Source organism: Equus asinus, chromosome X (assembly GCF_041296235.1).
Source record: "Equus asinus isolate D_3611 breed Donkey chromosome X, EquAss-T2T_v2, whole genome shotgun sequence".
Classification (NCBI taxonomy): domain Eukaryota; kingdom Metazoa; phylum Chordata; class Mammalia; order Perissodactyla; family Equidae; genus Equus; species Equus asinus.
The window spans coordinates 124143784-124155604 of record NC_091820.1 but is presented as its reverse complement, the minus strand read 5'-3'; positions in this window follow the sequence as shown (position 1 = coordinate 124155604).

The following is an 11821-nucleotide window of genomic DNA, read 5'->3' as shown; positions in this document are numbered from 1 at the left end:
CCATCATATGAATATAACACATTTTACTTATCCATTCATCTGTTGATGGATATTTGGGTTATTTCCACTTTTTAGCTAGTATGAATAATGCTGCTATGAACATTCACGTCTGTGAAGCTTTAAAAACGACCCGATTCCCAGGTCTTGCCTCAGATCAATGGAATAGAAGTACCTGTGAGGTGGGGGGCAGGTAGTGCCTGGACATTCTTTTTTAAAGATTAAGCTCATCAGGTGATTCTAATGAGCAGCCAGAGTTAAGAATTATTGGGCTGGATATCACTAAGGGAGTGGTCTTAATATGTGGTCCCTGAACTTGCCATATTGACTAGGACTTGTTAGAAATGCAAATTTCCAAGCCCCACCCCACATTTACCCAATCAGAATATCTGAGGGATGTGTCCAGCAAACCGTGCTTTAACAAGCCCTCCAGGCAATTCTGATGCACACTCAAGTTTGAGAACCACTGTGCATCATATTACCATCTCAAAATTTCCCAAATTCTGAATTTCAAAGCACATTTGGAGACTTCCATTTCCAGAAAGATGGAGTGTGCTTTCCCCCATTCCTCCCACTAAGTAAAGCTAAAAACCCTGGTCATTATTTACAAAACGAACCCAAGAAGATACTGAAAGGTGGAGATAAAAAGGAAGATGGAGTAGGAGCCGCCGGATGCAAGGAACTAAACAATGCTGAATTCTCTCAGTTTTCTTTTTGCCTCCTATTTTCCAGGCTGGGTGCTGGAGAAGCTGGCAACCCCAAATGCCAAAAGGCACAGACAGGAAAGCCTGCTCTCTCTAGCCAAAGGACAAGGAGAGGGTCAGCTTAGCAAGATAGAAACCTTTTAGACAATAATCACTCTACTCTAGCCAAACCTCACAGAAAATACTGTGGCCCCAACCCACCCACGCTAGTGAAGTCCTAGTGTGGAACCCAGACTTCCTCCCTCAATAAACTGTGACAAAGCATCCCGATCCCTCTGCTAGGGTGGGGTCAGAGGAGGCCTAGTGAAGAGACAGGACTTTACCACTGCTCAGTGGAAAATAGGTCACCTCATATCATCCACACTCCCTCAACATCAGTAAAGGCCTATGAGGAGCAGTAACAAGGTACTCCAACCACTTCCAGCCAAGCAGACATCCAAGGACACCACATGAGGAGTCAGAACTACCATCCCTGCATAACAGTAATCAGGAGCCACTCCAGGTGTCAATGGAGCCCGAATGGAAAATCTGGACTTCTACCTCCACCTATCAGGAAGGAGGCAGTGTCTCCCTTCGCCCTGCCAGAGCAGTGTCAGAAGAAACCAGGTAAAACAGAAGGTTTAAATGAGTCAAAACCTCACAAGATAATGCAAAAAGGTCCATGTTTCAATAAAAAATCACTTCTTATACAAAGAACCAGGAAGATCTCTAACAATGGAAAAAGACAATCAGTAGCTGCCAACATCAAGATGACAGAGATGTTAGAATTAGCCAATGAAGATTTTAAAGGAGTCATCGTAAAAATGCATCAAGGAGCAATTAGGGACATATTTGAAACAAATTAAAAATAGAGAAATCCCAGAAAAGAAATCAAAGATATAAAGAATAGGGGCTGGCCCCATGGCTGAGTGGTTAAGTGCACATGCTCCGCTTCGGCAGCCCAGGGTTTCGCTGGTTCATTTCCTGGGCACAGACATGGCACCACTCATCAGGCCACACTGAGGCGGCATCCCACATGCCACAATTAAAAGGACCCACAACTAAAATATACAACTATGTACTGAGGGGATTTTGCGGGGGGGGGGGGGAAGATTGGCAAGAGTTGTTAGCTCAGGTGCCAATCTTTAAAAAAAAAAGATATAAAGAATAAGCAAATTGAAATTTTAGAATCGAAAAATACAAAAACAAAAATAAAAAATTCAATGGATGGCCTATCAGCAGAATGGACAAGACAGAGGAAAGAAGTGTGGGAGTTGAAAATAGAGCAATAAAATTTTCCTTTTATTAAAACTTGTATAACAGAGATATATGGGGCTATAACAAAAGATCTAACATTCATGTCAATAGAGTCCCAACAGAGGTGAAAGAGGGAGGGACTTAAAAAGTATTCAAAACAATAATGGGTGAAATTCCCAAAATTTTGCAAAAGAAACAAACCTACAACTCCAAGAAGCTGCACAAACCCCAAACAGGATAAATCCAAAGAAATTCAGGCCAAGATAAATCATAGTAAAAATTCTGAAAACTAAATACAACAAGAAAATCTTGAAATTGGAAAGAGAGAAATGACACCTTACCAACAAGAGAAAAACAATTCAAATAACAGCTAATTTCTCACCAGAAACCATGGAGCTCAGAATGAAGTGGCAACATTTTCAAGCACTGAAAGAAAAGAACTGGCAATCCAAAATTTTATATCCAACAAAAACGTCTTCCAGGAATGAAGGTATAATCAAGGCATTCTCAGATGACGATGAACTAAGAATGCAATGCCAGTGGAAAAGAATGGTTACAGGAACTTCTATGAAAAGATAGGAAATAATAAAAGGACTTTCATATTATCAGGAAGGAAGAATAACAGAATGAATGAAACTATGGGTAAATACAATAGACTTTTTGTCTTCTTTTGAGTTTTCTAAATTATGTTTGATGGTTGAAGCAAAAACTACAATACTACCTTGACCTGGTTGTCAATTATTTAAGAAAATTATATTATAAATGGGGAAGACAAAGGGACATAAAGGGAGATAAATTTCCTACACCCACTTGAACTGATAAAATGAGATACCAGAAGACTGTGATATGTTATGTATGTATAATATCATACCTAGAGCAGCCACTAGAAAGCTAGACAAAGAGATACACTAAAAACCACTATAGATAACTCAAAATAGAATTCTAAAAATGTTCAAATAACCTACAGGAAGGCAGGAGCAATAAAACAGAGAAAAGTATCAGGGACAGAGGATCATTACATAATGACAAAAGAGCCAATCCGCTAAGAATCCTAAATGTGTATGCACCAAACAGCAGAGCTGAGCAATTTGGGAAGCAAAAAGTGATAGAACTGAAAGGAAAAATAGACAGATCCACCATTAGAGTCGAAACTTTAACACTCCTCTCTCAACAATTGACAGAACAACCAGGCACAAAACCAGCAAAGCTGTAGAAGAATTCAATACCATTAGAACCAAAATGATCTAATCAACATTTCTAGAATACTCTATCCAACAACAGCAGAATTCACATTCTTTTCAAGCACCCATGGAACGTAATACCATGATAGACCCTTTTGTGGACCATAAAGCGAACCACAATAAGTTGAAAAGAATTAAAAGCATACAGAGTTTGTTCTCTGACCACAATGGAATCAAACTAGAAATTAATAAGAGAAAGATAACAGGAAAATTTTTAAACACTTGGAAACTACAGAACACCCTTCTAAATAATCCATAGATCAAAGAAGTTTCAAGGGAAATTAAAAAATATATTGAACTGAATGAAAATTAAAATACAACATATCATAATGTTTGAGATCCAGCTAAAGCAGTATCAAAGAGAAAATTTATGGCACTAAATGCTTACATTGGAAATGAAGAAAAGTATCATATCAATAATCTAAGCTCCCACTTTAAGAACCCAGAAAAAGCAGAGCAAAATCAACCCAAAACAAGGGGAAGAATGGAAATCATAAAGAGCAGAAATTGATGAAATTGAAAATAGAAAAAACATTAGAGAAAGGCAATGAAACAAGAAACTGGTTCTTTGAAAAAGTATACAAAATTAACAAACCTCTAGCAAGACTGAAAAATAAAAAAAGGTGACACAAAGGACTAACATCAGGAATGAAACAGGGGACAGCACTACAGAAGCTATTGCCATTAAACTCTGCACACGTAACTTTGAAAACTTTGATAAAATAGGCCAATTTCTTGAAAAGCACAAACAACCAAAGTCACTCAATATGAAATAGATAATTTGAATAGCACTATAACAATGAAGGAAATTGAATTGGTAACTTTAAATCTCCGTAAAAAGACATCTGCTAGCCCAGATGGTTTCACTAAAGAATTTTACCAAACTTTTGACGAACAATTAAACACTAATAATCCACCATATCTTCCAGAAAATAGGAGAGGGGCACACTTTTTAAACTTGCTTTATGAGGACAGCTTTACTCTGATATCAAAACCCGACAAAGACATGGCAAAAACAAAAACAAAAACTATAGACCAATATCCCTCATAAACTTAGATGCAAAAATACCCAAGAAAATATTAGCAAATAGAATCCAGCAATATAACAATTCTACACCATAACCAAATGAGTTTTATTTCAGGGACGCAAGGCTGCTTCAGTAGTTTTAAAAAATGAATCAATATAATCCCTTATAATAATTGGCTAAATAAGAAAAATCGTATCATCATATCAATCGCTGCAGAAAACAATTTGACAACATCTAACACCTATTTATGACAAAAAACTATCAAAAGATAGGAATAGAGGATAACTTTCTCAACTTAATAAAGAACATCTGCAAAAATCCTTCAGCTAACATCATGCTTCGTGGGGAAAGAATGAATGTTTCCCCCTAAGATCGGGAAGAAGGCAAGAATTTCCATTCTTACCTCTGCTGTTCAACATGGTACCAGAAGTTCTCTACAGTGCCATAAGGCAAGGCAAGGAAACAAAAGGCATACAGATCAGAAAGGAAGAGGTAAAACTGTTTCTATTTGCAGACGATATGATTGTCTATGTAGAAAACCCCAAGGAATCTACAAAAACCTCCCAGAACTAATAAGTGAGTTCATTAAGGTCATGGGATACAGGATAGACATATAAATTAATTACATATCTGTATACTAGCAATGAATACGTGGACACCAAAATTAAAAATACAATGCCATTTACATTTGTTCAAAAATGAAATACCTAAGTGTAAATCTAACAAAACATGTACAGGACTAGGACTTTTATGTTGAAAACTACACAAGACTGATCGAGAAATCAAAGACTATCTAAATAAATGGAGAGAGATAGCATGTTAATGGATTGCAAGACTCAACATAGTCAAGATTTCAATTCTCCTAAAATTGAGGTACTGGTTTAACACAATTCAAAATCCTAGCAAGATGTTTTGCAGATATAAACAAGATTATTCTAAAATTCTTATGGAGAGGGAAATGAATCAGAATAGCCAAAACAATTTTGAAAACAATGAAACGGGAACAATCAGCCTACCCAATCTCATGGTGTAGAATTGTTATTTATTGCTGAATTCTATTTGCTAATATTTCAAGTTACAGTAATCAAGACTGTGTGGTGTTGGCTGTGAGATAGATCAATGAAACAGTATAAAGAACTCAGAAATGGCCCCATGTAAGTACAGCCAGCTGATTGTTTTTCCAAGGTGTGAAAGCAATTCAATGGAAGGAGGATAGTCTTTTCAACAAATGCTAATAGTGCAATTAGGTATCCATAGGCAAAAACACTAACCTTGATCTAAACTTCACACTTTGTACAAAAATTAACTCATGACCCCAAAAGTATGATTCATAAAGGAAAAAAATCAATAAGTTGGATTTCATCAAAAGGAAAAACTTTTGCTCTGTGAAAGACCCTGTGAAGAAGATGACAAGACTAGCTACAGACTGAAAGAAGATATTTGCAAGCCACACATCTGACAAATGACTGGTATCTAGAATATGTAAACAACTTTTATAAGTCAACAGGAAAGAAGCAAACAATTCAATTAGAAAATGAGCAAAACACGTGAACAGACGTTTCACTGAAGGGGATATACAGATGGAAGGCAAGCATGAAAAGATGTTCAACATCGTTAGCCATTAGGGAAATATAAATTAAAACAACAATGAAATATCACTACAGTACATCTATCAGAAGGGCTAAAACGAAAAAAAAAAACCATAGTAACACCACCAAATGCTTGCCAGGATGTGGAGAAACTCAATTGCTTATACATTGCTGATGAGAATGTAAAATGGTATAGCCACTCTGGAAAATAGTTTGGAAATTTCTTAATAAATAAACATCTACTTCTCATATGACCCATGATAAATGCCACTCCTGGGCATCTGTCGTGGAGAAGAACACTCCACACTTAAGACCTGGCACTGTTGAGATCCAGTGTACCAGACCAGGCAAAGCGGGTGGGAGGCTATCTGGACCTTCCCCTGTCTAGCTCTATTTCTAACTATTAAAGTTTTGCCCAACCTTAAAATGTCTGAATATCAGTAATTTCCTGTTTTTCTACCTAAATATCTCTGCTATGACATCCCCCTCACTGTAGCTTGACTTGGAGCTATCACGTCCAGCTTTCCCCTCCCATCCTGTGTTGTGAGGTCCTTGATTTAGTCTTTCTTTTCCTAAGCCACTACATCACCTAGAGCAGGGCTTTGCAGCCCCAGTTGGGAGGGAGCGGTCAATCTCTTGGACTCAAGGTTCTCAGACTGTAGTGTGCCTAAGAGCCATGGAGGATGCTTGTTTCAATGTGGGTTGATGAGCCTCATCTCAAACTCTGGGTGTGGAATCAAGAAGTCTACATTTAACAAGCTCTCCAGCAGGTTCAGGCGCTCAGAGGACTGCACATTGAGAACCTCTGGTTAGGGTTGAAGTGTTCAGCCAAGGGGAAGGGCTTGTTAAAAATCACCAATGTCCAAGACTTAGTGTGTCTTGAAAGTATTCTTTCTAATGCAGTATCACAACCTTCCCTACACAGAACCACCTTGGGAACTTTAAAAAATCCGCCTGCCCAGACCACAGGCCAGAACAATTAAAACCGAATGTCTGAGGGAGGGGAGTCCAGGGTATCAGTATTTTTAAAAGCTCTGAAACAATTCCATTGTGCAGCCATGGTTGGGAAACAGCGAAAATAGAAAATGCCGAGACCTGCTCAGGATTTAGTTTAAAATAGCGAGAAGGCAGAGAGAAGCAACATGATCAGGCCGGGGTGGTACATCGTGGTACTCGCCAGGCTTCTCGTGGTGGGGGTGGAGCTAGAGTAGGCACCACCACTGCTGCAGCTCAAGCTCTGATGTTAGGTTATACGGTCATTTGCTCCACTAGAATGTGGACTCCGTGAGGGCAGGGACTGTCTATCTTGTTCCCTCCTGTATCCCCAGCACCTAGTGCTAGTTAAGTACTTGTAGCACCAACTAAAGAATGAGTCCTATTTGGCGACCGTTTGCCTCAGAGTCACCTGGGATGCTCAGTAAAACAGATGCCCTTCATTATTACACTATTGCTCTTTCTATTCTGTCCAGAGTAGTTCTACGGATGCTCTCCTGTCTTTTTTCACTAGGCCAATCTTCATAGCATCCTGCAAAGGACTCCATTATAGAACCCTTTCTAGTTAGCAGGATGAGCGCATTCATTCATTCCTTCACCAAATATTTATTGGTGAATAAGCGCTAGACTCTGGTGAAAGAGCATTCTAGTAGGGAACACATACAGTAAACAAATGAACACACTAATAAGTATATAACTGTAAATCATGAGAAGTTCCATGAAAGAAAAGAATGTGATGTGCTATGAAGAGTGAATCATGATACCACCTAACAGACTGGAGAGTCAAGAAAGGCCTCTCTGAGAAAGTAACATTCCAGTGGATTTGTAGAATGGGTGAAAGTTAGTCAGGTGAAGGGGGGCAGAGAAGAGCTTTCTAGGCAGAGGAAACAGTCTGTGTGAGTGTCCAGAGCCAGGAAGGAACTCGGTGCTTTGGAACTGAAAGGTCAGGGTAGCCAGAACACAGTAATACGTGGCAGAGGGGCTGGTGAGGAGGGCAGGACCAGATCATGCAGGGCTTCGTAGGAGAGAGGAAAGAGCTAGGGTTTCTTCCTGAATGTGGTGGGAAGCCACTGGAAGGTTTGAGCGGAGAAATGGCATGATCTGACTGGCGTAGTTGCCGTGTAGACAAAAAATTGTAGCAGGGCAGGATGGGAAGCAGGGAGTTCACATGGAGGCTCCTCGTGTACTCCAGGCAGAGTAGTGGAGGTGGAGAAAAGTAGATGATTTGGGATGATTTTGCTGGAGAAACAAGTCTTTTCCCCCAGCCTAGCCCTCTGTGTACTCTGAGAGTGAGAAATCGTATAAAGCTCCATGGTGGGGCACTGGGGCTCATACGTGTAAGGCTAGAAATACTCTAGGGTCGGGGGGTGGGGATTGCCTCAGGTGCACAAGAACACAACCCAGGTGGTGACAGCCTTGCTTCAACCATTTCAGTTGGAAAGAAACAAGCATCTTAGGTGAAATCAGTGACAAACAGATTCTTTCAAAGTGTGGTTGATCCATTGGTTTAACTCATTTTTTTTTTTATTTACAGTTTAATTCAGTAAAAGGCATGGATCTTGAGTGTACAGTTTTATGATCTTTGAAAAATGTATATACCCGTGTTACTATTATCCAAGTAACTCCAAAGAGTGTCCTTTTGCCTCCTTCCAGTCCATCCCTACCCCCTCATAGGTACCCACTGTTCTGAACTATATCAGCATCAGTTATTTTTGCCTGTTCTTTAGCTTTCTATAAATGGAATCATACTGTATATATTATTTTGTGTCTGGCTTTTTTCACTCATCATAATATTTTTGAGATTCATCCAATGTTGTGTGTATCAGCAGTCCGTTCCTTTCTGTTGCTGAATAGCATTCCATTGTATGAATACACCACAATTTGTTTATCCATCCTCCTGTTAATGGACATTTGAATAGTTTCCCACTGGTTATCGTTCAGTCTGACTCCAGTTTCATTAGTAGAGTAAGATACAGCTTCAAATCATTTTTCACTTTTTAGCCTTATCTCATCATTTCCTACTTTAAATTTCCATTCTTATATATTTATCCTTCTGTTTATCAATTCCCTTCCTTACATTTTTTTAACCTTTTTCATGGGAATACTCTTTTTTATGCAAAGCAGTTCCAGTTACATATTTTCCAGGAATCCTCATATTCTCACTCCAGTTGTGTCTATCCCTAGAAAACAGTTAGACTCTTGTTTAGAATATATTTCCTCCCAGAATGATGATTCATAGGTGTGATAGTAATCCAGGTACGTGATGACTTGCAATTTTAAGTTCAAATCAAATACAGGTAGTTCTCAAGACTGATAAAATGAATTTTTAAAAAACCTTGTATTTTCTAAGACAAAAAAAATATTGAGAAAAGTGGCGTTGTTTTGCATTTTTGAAAATCTCTTTAATGTCCGGTGTAATAAAAGACAGCCAGATTCTCATATCTGCTTCTGTGTTCAATCACTTGCCATATGTTGTTTTGGTTACAGTATGTGAAGAGAATCAGGACTCCCATAGGTATGTAGTTGGAGAAAAGAGGTGTATTTTAACAACTTTTTCCGATAATTATAGGTATTCTTCTTTGATACTGCACCATGCATCATATATTCCGATAGCTCTGGGAATTTTGGAAAATAGGAGTCATGAAGTTGAAGGCATCCAATTTGGGAGGTGTTGAAGAAGCTGCGTACTTTCCTCTAGATGCTGGTCTAGGTTTCAGCCAGGGCAGGGCTCTTCATCTTCAGCTCTATTGACAGTTTGTATGGGATCATTCTTTGTTGTGTGTTGGGGTGGGGGGAGGCATAGTGCGCATTGTAGGATGTTCAGCAGCATCGCTGGCCTCTACCCGCTAGATGTCAGTAACACCTCCCCCACAATGTGACAATCAAAAATATCTTCAGACATTGCCAAATATTGCCTGGTGGGGCAAAGTTGCCCCTGATTAAGAACCACTGAAGAGGCACTCAGGGAAGACCCTTTTGGCCAGACTGAAAAATTCAGGATGAAAGTTGAGTAAGGAACATGTTTTTGTAGATAACTTTACTTAAATTTCTCTGTTGGAATACAAATGACAACAACAACACTAACAGCTATCATTTACTAACTACTGTTAGGCACTTTGCAAACATTAACTAATTTAATCCTCACAGCAACACTATGGGGTAGGTGTTAATATGCCCATTTTACAGATGAGAAAATCAAAATGCAGAAAGATTAAGCCACTTGCCCAAGAGAGGGGTAGAGCTGGGGTTAGTATCTGCCTCTAACTGACTCCTAAATTTATGCTCTGAACCACCATATTCTTAGTTTTGTTAGAAATGTAGTTTCCTCCATAAGATGGTAATATCCAGCCAACATCGTATCGTCCCATCTGATGACCTTATTTGGATAATAGAGTCATGCATGATTTTAGATGGTAAATAGAATAGGGGATGACTTCTTGACCTAGTACCTGGGATAGCTGTGGGGTGAACTTAATTGAAGCATTACTGTGATGGATTGCAGAGACTTCTGAGGTAAGATCAAAGAGACATATGTATAAGGCCTTGAGGGACCAAATTACCCATCTCATTGGTTCTAGAAGCCATGGCAATAATTAATCAAGCAGTCTTGTGAAGGTGCTGGCAGGACTTTTCTGATACCTCTGATTATCTCCCCCAAGGGGGAACAATACCACCTCTGATTGACCTTAGGCCTGTCTGTTAAGCCCTTTGCTTTAGTTAAGGAGAAAAATGTTGGGGGAATGTTAACTGTGCACTCTAACCTCTAGGGCAGTGTTCTTCCCACTGCCCATCACAACCATTTAGGGGTCAGGAAATCAATTTAGTGGATCGTGAGCAACATTTAAAAACAGAGAAGACCAGAGTAGAAAGCATCACAGGGCCTCACGCATCATAAGCAGGACTGGCTACAGAATTTTCAGGGCCCAGGGCAAAATGGAACTGTGGGACTCCATGATCAAAAAGCAGGAAAGGTGTTGTTAAAGGTCTTCAAATATAAAGCTTTTTTCTTTCTTTTGCAGTCTCTCTCTTGACTTGTTATAGTGTTTTTTATTTGCTATTTATCACCCTATTTATCTTTATTTTTTTAAAAAACAAATTTTAAAATTGCTAACATGAATTTTACCATACATCTTTGTTTCGCAATGCCAGTTTAAAATGCAAGTATAAGACCATTTAACTTATATGCATAATCACCAAAATTACATAATTCATATTTTATAGCTCATATATGCATAAATACTGTGTATTTAGTTCTTACTAGAACAGTAGACATGCTGCACAAAACAAATTCAACTGTTTTTATTTCAGTTTTTAATTTTTCAATTTTAATTTATTTAAAAATTTTTTTAATTTTAATTTATTTTTAAAAAAATTTTTGTTGAGGTAGTAAAATTGACACATAATATATTAGTTTCAGGTGTACAGCATGATGATTCAATATTCTCATCACAAGACAAAAAAATATTTTATTTCATTTCTTGATACATGAGCATTCTACCATCAGTCTCTACCTTCAGCTTACCGATGAGTGAAGAAGGATGAAGAGGAAAGGCTTGGCTTCTTTTTCCCTTTCCTTCTATGTCATCATTTTCAGCATAAGTGGTTAGCTAATACAGGAAAGTAACACAATAGGATGTGATAGGGTTCCTTGGTCTTCGTGTTTCTCAGAACTCTATTGCATTCTTTCTGCACTGGAAACAAGTTCTGGTTTGAAAGGAAAGTGTGGCCTCTTTGGTTTGTCACCACCTCCACTCCCCCACCCCACCCCCACCTTCCACAGTTGTTGATGCGATGCGATACACTGACCTTGTCCTTGCTTTGAGTCTTGCTGAACTCCCACGCATTGTGGGTCTGCTGGAGTTCGGTGCTCATGGGGCATCACAAATGCTATATGCAAATGGGGCAGCAAGAAATGGCAGCAGACACACATAGTGCCCAAATCTTGTCTGCTCACAGGCATGCTCCACTGTTCCATCTGGCTTCACTTGCAAAACACAAGTTCAAAAATAAAATTAAGAATTTCACAACAGCGA